Below are 13,494 nucleotides of genomic sequence, written 5' to 3'. Positions count from 1 at the left end.
CCTGGTCCCGGGCTGCGCCACCACTGAGCTCCGTGTGCGTGCCGCGGCGGCTGGGACTTCCGGTACAGGGTGCGCATACCGGAAGTCCCAGCAGCCGCCGCAGCACACATGGAGCTCAGTGGTGGCGCAGCCCGGGACCAGGGAGCTGCTCATCTGACAGGGAAGAGAGAAGAAGAGACACGAGGCCGACGGGGGAGCGTGTTGTAAGGTGAGTTGTTGTTGGTTTTTTTTTTTTATCAGAGGGGGACAGCACTGGGGGCTATAGAGGGGCTGGACAACATGAGGGGGGCTATGGGGGGATGAACAACACTGGGGGCTATGGGGGGCTGGACAACATGAGGGGGCTATAGAGGGACTAGACAACATGGGGGGGCTGGACAATATAAGGGGGGGCTATAGAGGGGCTGGACAACATAAGGGGGGGGCTATAGAGGGGCTGGACAACATAAGGGGGGGCTATAGAGGGGCTGGACAACATGAGGGGGGGCTATAGAGGGGCTGGACAACATGAGGGGGGGCTATAGAGGGGCTGGACAACATGAGGGGGGGCTATAGAGGGGCTGGACAACATGAGGGGGGGCTATAGAGGGGCTGGACAACATGAGGGGGGGCTATAGAGGGGCTGGACAACATGAGGGGGGGCTATAGAGGGGCTGGACAACATGAGGGGGGGCTATAGAGGGGCTGGACAACATGAGGGGGGGCTATAGAGGGTCCGGACAACATAAGGGGGCTATAGAGGGGGTGGACAACATAAGGTGGGCTATAGAGGGGCTGGACAACATAAGGGGGCTATAGAGGGGCTGGACAACATAAGGGGGGGGGGCTATAGGGGGGTGGACAACATAAGGGGGGCTAAAGGGGGATGGACAACATAAGGGGGGCTATGGGGGGATGGACAACATAAGGGGGGCTATGGGGGGATGGACAACATAAGGGGGGCTATGGGGTGATGGACAACATAAGGGGGCTATATGTGGGATGGAAAGGACTGGGGGCTATATGAGGGATAGACTACATAAGGGTCTATATGGGGGATGGACAACATAAGGGGGCTACCTATATGGAAATGGAAAACATAAGGGGGCTATATGGGGGATGGACAGCACTGAGGGCTATCTATATGGGGGATGGATAACATAAGGTGGCTACCTATATGGGGCATGGACAACTCTGGGGGCTATATATATGAGGGATGGACAATACGGGGTGCCATTTATAAGGGGGGCAACACAGGGGGACATCTATAAGGGGGACAATACAGGGGAGGCCATCTATAATGGGGAAAACAGAGGGAAGGCGATCTATAAGGGTCACTACACAGAGGGGGACAACAAAGGGGCCATCTATAAGGCGCATTACATGGGGGGGGGGCGTATACAATTGGGCATGCACAGGGAGGCATCTACTATTTTGGACTACACAGAGGACAGGGATAAAGAACCTTGGCTCTCCATATGTTGCAAAACTACAGCTTTTGCTTCGGCTGTCCAGGCATTATGGGAGTTTTGCAACAGCTGGAGAGCCGAGGTTCCCTACCCCTGATATAGGGGATGCACAGAGGTTGTCATCTACTATAAAGGGATTACACAGAGGGGGCTCTCTACCAGGGGCGGATTAACTTTACCATAGGCCCCGGGCTGCTCACCAAGCCTGGGCCCCCCCACCCTACTGGCGTTCATAGTACAGGATAGATGATGTCATGATGTCCTGATTTGTGCAAAATTGCCATAAAAAAACAGTGATTTTTTGCAAATCATGGCGGAAGTGTAGCCAGGAGACAGTACACCATTGAAAGTATAAGTCTTTTTGGGTGGTCATGGGCCCCCCAGGAGCTCAGGGCCCCGGCTGCCGCCCAAAACGCCCCTATTATAATCCACTACTGCTCTCTACTATAGTAGATGCACATGGGGCCATCTATATGGAGGACTGAACAAGGGACCATCTATAAGGTGTCTACAGAGAGGGGGGCATATGCTATAAGGGATATATATGTCAGCCTACCCACTAAATGAGGGTGTAAAGGGGCCAATACAGATGTGCAGTGTGTATAGAGATGAGGATGGTGCCAGAGTGAGGAGCCTAATATCTTTCTCTGGCAGATTCTGTGGATTCGTGGCTTGGAGAAGTTCTCATGATGGCCCAGAGCAGATGGAGAAGATAAAAAGGGAAGAACTCCGATCAGAGAAGACGTCCCCTGTGAGTCACCTGATATAACTACAGTGTAATGTATATGGTGTATAGAGCCTGTGTAGGGCTGGGTCAGCCTCTATATGACTGTATGAGGTGATAGTGATCTGTGTACAGTGGATTATTTAGTAGCAGCGGTGGTGTTAGTATGTGGTGGTATTAGTCAGTATGTGGTGGTATTATTTGTTACTTTTTATGTGGTACTGTGTTTTATTGGATTTAGTATACTTTTGGTCAGTAACGATATGGTGGTTGTGGTGTAGCGGTAATATTTCCTTTCTATATACTGGTTATTGGTCATAGTACACAGGATTTGGTCAGTAACAGTATGGTGGTAATATGTGAGGTGATAATATTTCCCTCTTTTATACTGGTATTATTGGTAATATCAGTCTTGGTATACTGGATTTGGTCAGTAACAGTATGGCGGTAATATGCGTTATTGGTGGCTGTATCACTTTTGTATCTAAGTATACAGTGTTATCATGCAAAGAAAATTGTCTTATAGCGCGATTATACAGGCCAATAATTGGTAACAAGTGCTACTTGGAAGCCCCATGTAAAAGTGCCAGAGATCAGCTGACAAGCAAATGTCCCATAGTCGGCTGATTTGATCTTTTGTGCGGCTGTACAAATCATTGCTGGCGTCCGCACATCTCAGTATATTCCTGCCCTGCTGATTAGCAATGGTTTGCTGCTCTACACTGCCCCATATCATGCCGTGTAACTGGAGCCTTATTAATGTTACCATAGATAAGTATAGTGGCAGAAGGGTGGGCCCCAAGAATGATTTCCCCTGGTGGGCCCAAGGACTCCAGTCCGACACTGGTTATGCAGCATTGCTGGTCACAGTTGTAATCATCACCTGCAAAACCAACTTGTGCGTCTTCAGTCGATGCAACAACTACAACTCCCAGCTTGCTGAGAGTTGTAATTCTACAACAGCTGAAGAGCCACAGATCTGATCCGTCCCATTCACAGCAAGTCAAGTTTCGCAGCCCTCTGACACAGTCCCTTCCCGCAGAAATTTAAGGGTAAAGATGAGCGCTGATAACTGTAATCTGATTTTCATGTACTATTTGGGAAATTTATTGGGAGAGAACTGGCTAAATCTAATAAATAAAGGCGGCCAGATGGTGTTTTCATTCCCTGGAATGCTACAAAGTTTGATTTACCAACATTTAGTGAAAAGTAAAATAAAACAGCTCTATAAAATGATAAGACTGCATTAGTAACCTCCCATAAATACTCTCATCCTAATGTATTCACCCTCCACCAGACGCGGCATTAGCAAGAAACATTATATGCCACTAATAAACTTTTTTTATGTACCGAGGAAGTAGGAGAAGAAGAAGAGCAGCCGGACTTATGGATCCGAGAGGTAAGAACTACCCCGGCTGTACTCAGCACTGCGCAGAGGTCTCGTCTGAGCCCAGTCACTGCTCCGAGCCCTCCTGCTGATCCACCGATTCTATCTAAGTGGCTGTACCTGGTGCTGTGAATGTACTGAGCTGGGCTTGGTAGAACAAGCATCATGGGCCCTTCAATAAGCTGATCAGCAGAGGTGTTGGACTTAAAGCAGAAGTCCAGCGAAAATTTTTATTAAAGTATTGTTTTGCTCCCCAAAAGTTATACAAATCACCAATAAACACTTATTACGGGAAATGCTTATAAAGTGCTTTTTCCCTGCACTTACTAGTGCATCAAGGCTTCACTTCCTGGATAACATGGTGATGTCACTTCCTGGATAACACAGTGATGTCACTTCCTGGATAACATGATGATGTCACTTCCTGGATAAAATGGTGATGTCACGACCCGACTCCCAGAGCTGTGTGGGCTGTGGCTGCTGGAGAGGATGATGGCAGAGGGATGCTTAGTGTCCCTCCAGTGCCCTGTGTCCCTCAGTGTCCCCCTGTCATCATCCTCTCCAGCAGCCACAGCCTGCACAGCTCTGGGAGTCAGGGCGTGAGATCACCATTTTATCCAGGAAGTAACATCACCATTTTATACAGGAAGTGAAGCCTTGATGCAGTAGTAAGTGAAGGAAAAAAAGCACTTTATAAGCATTTCCCGTAATAAGTGTATATTGGGGATTTGTATAATTTTTTGGGGGAAATATAATACTTTAATAAAACATTTTGCCGGACTTCTCCTTTAGGGATAGGCCATCAGAAGAGTAGCTAGTAGCAGTCAAGCTATGGTATGTTCATACTGTCACGATAATAAACAGATATGAGATAGATAAATAGATAATAGATAGGAGATAGATAGATGATAGATAGGAGATAGATAGATGATAGATTATAGATAGATAGATAGATAGATAGATAGATAGATAGATCGACAGACAGATAGATAGATAGATAGATGATAGATAACTCTGTCAGACTGTACTCTCCTCACTTCACACAAAGGCTCGGAGGCGCGTGGCTCTTACTCCAGAATTACTAGTGCAGTTTCTATTGACCATCTCATTATGCTGAGTTCCATTTATAAACATGGATAAACCACTAAGTTTATGGAGACTTTTTGTGCAGCTTTAATAGGATATTGATCGAGCGCACGGTTTGAGTGGACTGCCATTGAATTGTGTAATGGCATACAAAAGGCAAGGTCACTGCGACTGCTCATTCTCGGGCTGCAGGCTATTTTTTATTATAATCTTTTTCTTCCCTCTAATATCCCGGCACAAATAGCTCTCCCTCTCTCTCTCTCTCCGGAGTAGCAGAGCTGAGCGCACAGTGTAGTGTGGGACATTTCTCACACCAGAATCAGAGAAGCAGCAAAATGCTGAGTCCCCATAGAAATCCTGCACCACAATGTATGGATAATGTGCAGAGCTATGTATGGGTCCCATGGGATTGGTGGACATATAGCAATCTGGATGACCATACTTTGTTATTGTGAATACAAGGCTAGGGTAGATGGGGCCCAATGTTACTGTCACCCAAGGGCCCAATGAAATTAGGCTGTCAAAGGATCTGGGGTCACTGATATGATGTTTTATGGGTATAAACAGTGAATTCCTCCATTTACTGACAGCAAGCAGAGATCTTGAAAATGGCAAGCAAGAGAGAATTAGAAATCTCTTCTATAAATCTGGCCACTAGGTGTCACTGTATTATTGCTCTCTGCCTCTACAAATCAGTACAAAGTGCTTATAATGTAGATGGGTGCCCCCCAACCAGTGACTCTCCAGCTACTGCAAAAGTACAACTCCCATCATGCCCTGACAGCCTTTATGATATAAAAGAGCCTCTGGCTGTCAGGGCATGATGGGAGTTGTAGTTTAGCAACAGCTGGAGAGCCACAGGTTGAGGAACTCTGGTGCAGACCAGGAAGCAATAGGGTCTATGATAACAGCATAGAGGGGGACACATGGGCTGCGGCACGCACCTTACTATACTAGAGTTGTGGGTGGCCTGGTAGGACGGAGGGCGTCAGACTTCGCCGCTCTTTGTAGCACATCTGAATCATATCTGAGACATTGCTGACTCATTAGCTACAAAGAAAAGACGTTAAATAAGAACCAACTGTTCTCCTCACCGAGCTTGTCCTGACTTGACCGCAAATTCTTTCTCAAAATGGGACTCAAAGTTCTGATGGGTTTAATGTATTATCTATCAAACTTGGCATCAAATCTGGGGGGGAAGGAGGGGGTTAATTCCGGATCAGGGAGGATTCTACACCTGAGTCGGCTACTTAAAGTACCCAGTATCCCCTAGTTGGATACGAATCCAGGACCCTGGTGCTGACCATCAACCTAAATGTACTGGGGTCCTGTCAGAGAGATCACCACTCCACTCCCTATTGATTTCAATGGAAATGTGCACAAAAATATGCATGCCCCCGCACCCCCCCAGGCTGGAATGAATATATATATATATATATATATATATATATATATATATATATACTGTATATATTATATGGCTCTTATAACCACATCACACGTGCCAAGTGAAAGTGTGTACAGAACATCATATTGCTCATATATCCAGTATTTTATGGGAGGAGAATTGAGGTTAGCCATGTCGGATGTCCATGCTGGGACTATTAGTCCTCCAAAAGTATTGCTTTCTAAGTCTTGATGGTGACTGCTCATGCTGGGACTTGTGGTTTTCCAATAGCAATGATTTAAAAAAGCAGTGGTGATCTGTAGCAGTCCATGCTGGGACTTGTAGTTGGGTAGTTGGTAGTTGGGTAGTTGTAGAACAGATGTTCTAGGAACATGGTTACAATTCTAGACTTTGATGGTCAGTGACAGGCCATGCTGCAACTTGTAGTTCTAGAACAGATGGCCAAGGTGTATGGTTACAATTCTAGGAATTCTAGAACTGCCAGGTGCTTAAGTATAGACAATAGAGGGCCAGTCCCATGCTGGAACTTGTAGTCCTCCAACAGCATTAGCAGAGGCGAGGGTTTACTTAATTCTGGACTTTGGTGGTTAGATGCAGACAACTATGTAACCTGGGAGAAGGTTGGGTAATCACCTATGCTGGGACCTGTAGTCCTCTAACAGCAGTGACAGAGGCTTGGGTACTATTCTGGACAATCATTGTAAATGACGTCCCATGCTGGGACTAGCTTCAAGGGCAACTCTGGCAATTTATTTTTCTTTCAAATGAACTGGTGTCAGATAAGTTATATAGATTTGTAATTTATTTCTATTTAAGAATCTCATCTTCCAGTACTTATCAGTTGCTGTATGTCCTGCAGGAAGTGGTGGATTCTTTCCAGCCTGACGTAGTGCTCTCTGCTGCCACCTCTGTCCATGTCAGAAACTGTCCAAAACAGTAGAAAATCCCCAAAGAAAACCTATCCTGCTTCGGGACACTTCCTGTCACAGACAGAGGCGGCAGCAGACAGCACTGTGTCAGACTGGAAAGAATAAACCACTTCCTGCAGCACATACGGCAGCTGATAAGTACTGGAAGATGAGATTCTTAAATAGAAATAAATTACAAATCTCAAAACTTTCTGACACTACTTAATTTGAAAGAAAAAAAAAATCACCTGGGTTTCCCTTTAAGCTTAGAATTAGACAGTTGTGTTCCAGTAATTAAAGGGATTGTCCAGCGAAAATCTTTTTCTTTCAAATCAACTGATATCAGAAAGTTATATAGATTTGAAATTTACTTCTGTTAAAAAATCTCAAATCTTCCCATAGTTATCAGCTGCTGTATGTCATGCAGGAAGTGGTGTTTTATTTTCAGTCTGACACAGTGCTCTCTGCTGACATCTCTGGCCAAGACAGGAACTCTGTCTCGGTTTTCTATGAATCCCCCCAAAAAACCTCTCCTGCTCTGGACAGTTCCTGTCTCCGTCAGAGATGTCACCAGAGAGCACTGTGTCAGACTGAAAATAAAACAACATTTCCTGTAGAACATACAGCAGCTAATAAGTACTGGAAGACTGGAGATTTTTTAAAAGAAGTACATTACAAATCTATATAACTTTCTGATATCAGTTGATTTGAAAGAAACGCCTTTAACCATGCTGGCACTAGTGGTTCCCCAGAGTCTCGGGTACGCCAGACCTCAGCCATAAGTGGCAGCACAGTCTAGGACTGGTGAAAGGTTGAGTATAGATAAATCTGGACTAGTAATTATTCATGCTGGGACTTGTAGTTCTCCACTAACAGAAGGAATGTCCTGGGTACCTTGGTGGTCACAGCCCATTCTGAGCCTGGCAGAAGGTTGGTTAATGATGGACCATGCTTAGACTTGTAGTTCTCCCATAGAGGTGGCAGAGATGTGGTGGGCAATCTTATCCCTCATTGCCTCTTCCCCTTCCCTGGCCATCTTAGTATGCCGGTCACACGGGCCTCATCCACACAGTGTAATGCATTTCCCCTTTTAGGGACTTCTGTTTTATGGATGGATATGAGGAGCGGAGATTAGTTTTGGGAGCCAGTATTTATACCTGCTATGAGGTCAGACTCCGCATCCTATCTGCCTCTCTGCTCCCCGGCTCACGCTGTAAATTTTCAAGCAATTATACAAATTGACTTTATACGACATTTGCAGAGGTCACAGCATAGTATATACATTACTGCTTCCTGAAGCTCTATCAATTGTACCGTGAATACAGCGAGAACACGGCCGCCGGAGACAGAGACGCAAGGAATTCTAAGTAACATGAAAAAAAAAAAAAAACACCAAACACCTGTAATGACGTCAAGAGATCCTATGAATTGGCGTGTTACTGTCCCTTTAAATGCTGCAGTTCTTGTATAAGCAATACAATGTATCAAAGTAACACAACTATGGGAAGTGATAACGTCAACAACTAAAATTTAAAGAGACGGTGACCTGGACATGTTTGCCCTATGAATTCTTTGCATATTCTTAATAGACTACTACTCTGCAATACTACAACTCCCAACATGTTGACAGCCCACATCCCCAAAATATAGTCATATACAGCTGATACAACCATTCATGCTCTGAGAGCCATTGGGCATGCTGGGGGTTGTGTGATCCATTGGTTATATTGCTTAGGTTGTTATCAATAGGGCTGTTGCTCAACTATAACAGCAGTCAGAGCATGCTGGGAGTTGTAGCTTTGCAACACTTAGAGAAACACTGGTTAGGGAACACTCCTGTAGATGGTGCAAGCTGTCAGAGCATGCTGGGAGTTGTAGTTATGCAACACTTAGAGAGCCACTGGTTAGAAAACACTGCTATAGAGGGTACAGAGCTGTTATTGTATGCTGGGAGTCGTAGTTTATCAAAAGCTTGACAGTCATAGTTAAAGAGGAAATCTGGTGAATTCTTTTTCAAATCAACTGGTGTCAGAAACTTTTATAAATTTGTAATTTACTCCGATTTAACCCCTTAAGGACCGGGCCAATTTCCATTTTTGCACTTTTTTTTTTCCTCCTTGTGCCTAAAAGGCCATAGCAGTTGCATTTTTTTCACCTAGAAACCCACATGAGCCCTTATTTTTTGCGCCACTAATTGTACTTTGCAATGACAGGCTTAACTTTGGCATAAAATACACTGCGAAACCAGAAAAAAATTCAAAGTGTGGTGAAATTGAAAATAAAACGCAGCGTTGGAGGGGTTGGGTTGTGTTTACGATGTTCCTCCTAGGGTAAAACTGACTTGTTATGCATATTCCTCAAGTCAGTACGATTACAACGATATGTAACTTGTGTAACTTTTATTTTAGTTGATGGCTTTTAAGAAATTAAAACCTTTAAAATAAAAAAATGTTCCTTAAAACCGTTCTATTCCCAGGCTTATAGCGCTTTTATCCTTTGGTCTATGGGGCTGTGTCAGTTGTCATTTTTTGCGCCATGATGTGTTCTTTCTATCGGTACCTTGATTGCGCATATACGACTTTTTAATCGAATTTGATGCGACCAAAAATGTGCAATTTAGCATTTTGGAATTTCAGGAATGATCAGGAATGTGATCATTTAGTAGTTTGGGCGATTACGCACACGGCGATAGCAAACATGTTTATTTATTTATAAAATGGGAAAAGGGGGGTGATTTAGACTTTCATTAGGGGAGGCGTTTATTTTATTTTTTTTTATTTTTTTTTTATACACTAACTAGAAGTCCCCCTGGGGTTAGGGTTATTCCCCCTGGGGTTAGGGTATTCCCCCCTGGGGTTAGGGTTATGCCCCCCTGGGGTTAGGGTTATTTCCCCTGGGGTTAAGGTTATTCCCCCGGGGGTTAGGGTTATTCCCCCTGGGGTTAGGGTTATATCCCTTGGGGGACTTCTAGTATAACCACATTGATCTCTTGTTGAGATCTATGTTCTATTGCCCTCGGTTGCAGCAGGGATTGCCGAGCTGGGATCAGCGCCATTACGGCACAGACTCCCGGCCAGCTCAGATGGAGGGATCACCCCCACTAGACCACCAAGTCCTGGGAAACAGGCATTTAAATACAACTGTCAACTTTGCCTAATTAGCGGGCATGGCAATCAGACTGTGCCCGCTAATTGCCGTGATCCCAGGCAGCAAATAGCACCCGGATCGTGGCGGTTCAGAGCGGGGTCGCTGCCCAGCCCCCCTCTGAACTCCCTAGCGACGCCAGTGCGTACATTTAAGCCCTGTGTCGTTAAGGGGTTAAATGTCTCATATCGTCCAGTACTTATCAGGTGCGGTATGTCCTGCAGGAAGTTGTGTATTCTTTCCAGTCTGACGCAGTGCTCTCTGCTCCCACCTCTGTCCATGTCAGGAACTGTCCAGAGCAGGAGAGGTTTTCTATGGGGATTTGCTGCTGCTCTGGACAGTTCCTGACATAGACAGAGGTGGCAGCAGAGAGCACTGTGTTAGACTGGAGAGAATACACCACTTCCTGTAGGACATACAGCAGCTGATAAGTACTGGAAGGTTTGAGATTTTTTAAATAGCAGTAAATTACATATCTATATAACTTTCTGACACCAGTTGGTTTGAAAGAAAAACATTTGAGTTGATCAATTTACACCAAATTCACCCAGAATCCTCCCTGTAAGGATCGTTCAGCAGGTTTGCTGCTATCATTCACTGACTCCACTTGTCGTACGTCTTACATCCAGGCAGAATACAACGATCGCTCCTCTAATCAATCGACCAGGAGGGTGAGAGCTACTACTGCTCCTAATTCCTTGTGCTTAGTGAGTATTGACAGGCTGGTAATGATCCGGCTGCGCGGTCTCATTCATACAGACGACATCGGCATCCACTAAAAAGGTCAAAGCCAGACTGCTGCGCCCACCGAGGGCTCGGGGCAGAGGAGCGGCAAGCCACATTTATATTAGCAGGACAGGTCAGGTGATGCAGTGGGGCGAATTTACTGACTAATTTACTAAGACTGACACAGCGTACACTTAGACTAGACTGTCTATGGCCGGATTCAGGTTTGTGATATATTGCATCCATATTGCAGCTGCAAGTCCCGGCCCAGCAGTGCGTCCAGATGCCCAAACTCCAAGCATCATTGATCTATTGATGGCGGCACCAGTCATATAGTTACACTATTGATATCTTGTAGATTCAGTCGTGTTTTTTTTGTTTTGGTTTTTTTTTTGCAGAAATCAATAGTCCAGGCGATTTTAAGAAACTTTGTAATTGGGTTTATTAGGCAAATATGCCATTATCTGCATTCAAAAAGACTTTCCCCAGCCCCCCCCCCCCCTCCTCTCTCTCATCCACTGCTCATTATCAGGAAATCACGTCTTGTTTACATAAGACATGCCCCTGTCTGTTCTATGGAGAGGGGAGGGGGAGGAGGGAGATTAGTCACCAGCAGAGAGCAGAGAACAAAGGATTACAAAGTGGGAGCTGTGTGAAAGGCAGTATTCAGAGGTCAGTGCTGACTTCAGAGGAGAGAGCCTGGTGATGTAGCTGTAAATTAACTCTTTGTTGTCCTGTTTTGGTGCTTCATCTCCCTCCACCCCTCCCCTCTCCATAAGAGAACCATAAAGATAGGGGGAGAGCATAAAACTGTTTTTTCGAGATAAAAATGCATTTTTCGGCTAATAAACCCAACTACAAAGTTTCTTAAAATCGCTTGTGCAATTGATTTCTGCAAAAAAAACAGTAAACGACAGGGACACTTTAAAGAATTTTCTCCACCGACTACTAAGGCTGGGTTCACACTGCGTTTTTGCAATCCGTTTTTTTCATCCAATTTTTGCAAAAAACGGATGAAAAAAAACGGATGCATTTGTGTCTTCTTTGTGCCTTCCATTCTAAAAAAAAAAAAGGGTCAAAACGGATCCGTTTTTTTGACGGACGCAAAAACATAGCTGACACTACTTTTGTGTCCGTTAAAAAAAATGGATCCGTTTTGATCCGTTTTTTTTACAATGGAAGTCAATGGAAAAACGGATCACAGCGGATGCACACTAATGCATCCGTTTTTTGCAAAAAAGGATGAAAAAAACGGATTGCAAAAACGCAATGTGAACCCAGCCTAATGCTTAATAAGGCTACATTCACACATACAGTAGTTTTTCAGGACTAAATATGATGTCTGTATTCTTTGTCCTTAATCCGCAAAAAAATGACCTGTAAAGCATCCGTAATCTGTATTTTTTTTTTGCAGATCAGTTAAGAAGGGCAAGGTGATAGTAAAATAAGTGGGAATGGATTAAAATTATTACTCATCCGTATTTTTTATGGGTTTGCGAATGTTATGGATGTTTCTTCTGCAAAAATGACTCCCATAGATTTCTATGGGCCAATTACAGTCCGTGCAAGGGCTTAGCAGCAATTTTTGCAGATTGCGGATCCGTAAAACTACGGACAGGGTTAACAATCCAAGTGAAATCAATAAGCCCTAAATCTGTCCGTAACTTTAGATCCGTAATTACGAACAAAACTATGGAACGTGTAAATGTAGCCTGAATCCGAAACAAATCTACACTGAGATTCACACAACGAGGATATGTTCACACAACGTATATTTTCGTAAAACCATGGCCGTTGTACAGTGGCCGTGATTATTACGAAAATATACTTTCCCTTGCCATCTATGGGATCCTGGGCGGAGCGTATACACATAGTATATGCTTCGTCCGGGATCCCTAGTGGCACCGCAAACAACTTACATGTCAGTATTCTGTGGCTGCTATTCATTGAATAGCGGCCGCAGAAAACTCTGCCAGTGCACACTGTGGAGCGAGCGGCTCTGGCTGTACGCTCCATAGTGTGCTGTGGGGAGTTCTGATGCGGGTGCACATGGATGCGCCCACATCACAGCTCTGCGGCCCTAAAGTTCTCTTCAGAGACCGGCCGCTCCGTGACCCGGCCGGGTCACGGAACGGCCGGTCTCTTACAGAGTGTGCACATAGCCTAATGCAGAATTCCACAGAAAAACTGCAATGTATCTGACCCGTGTGCAAATATTCTAAAGATCCTATGCCTAAATCTATCAGGCGGTGTTCACACATTGCAGTTTCAATGAAGTACTGTGTAATTTCAGTGAAAACCCTACAGTATTGTGACAGTACAACAATAAAACTGGATACTGGATACTGGTCTAGTCTGAGTTTAGACAGACTTTTACCCCAAATATTTGCATGCATTGTCACATCCAACCTAAGATGCACTCTTTGCCCACTAAGACATGTACCCTTGTTGAGAAACAGTCTGTAAAGGACATAAAAGTATGGAGAAAGGCATGTACTCCAGTTTTTTTTGTGCAACAGTATCCAAGGCGTACACTGAGCTTTCTCATAAGATTCACTGAAGATGCCTAAAGGATATGTATGCTACTGTATACAGGCAGCTAAATAGGGAATGATGCAACTGTGCACTCATGATAAAAAAAATCTTCTATTGTTTTAGGCATC

At 44.7% G+C, this 13,494-nt stretch overlaps 1 protein-coding gene across 1 annotated transcript in view; it reads right to left on the bottom strand.

Annotated features, from left to right (window-relative positions):
• The window catches only part of NFIA (nuclear factor I A), a 242,167-nt gene that overhangs the window by 77,379 nt on the left and 151,294 nt on the right, over nucleotides 1-13,494 (bottom strand). The window lies entirely within an intron of this gene.

The sequence above is a fragment of the Dendropsophus ebraccatus genome, chromosome 8 (genome assembly GCF_027789765.1).
Source record: "Dendropsophus ebraccatus isolate aDenEbr1 chromosome 8, aDenEbr1.pat, whole genome shotgun sequence".
Taxonomy (NCBI): Eukaryota; Metazoa; Chordata; class Amphibia; order Anura; family Hylidae; genus Dendropsophus; species Dendropsophus ebraccatus.
Note: the sequence above shows the minus strand (reverse complement) of the source record. Positions and strands in the feature narration are given on the sequence as shown.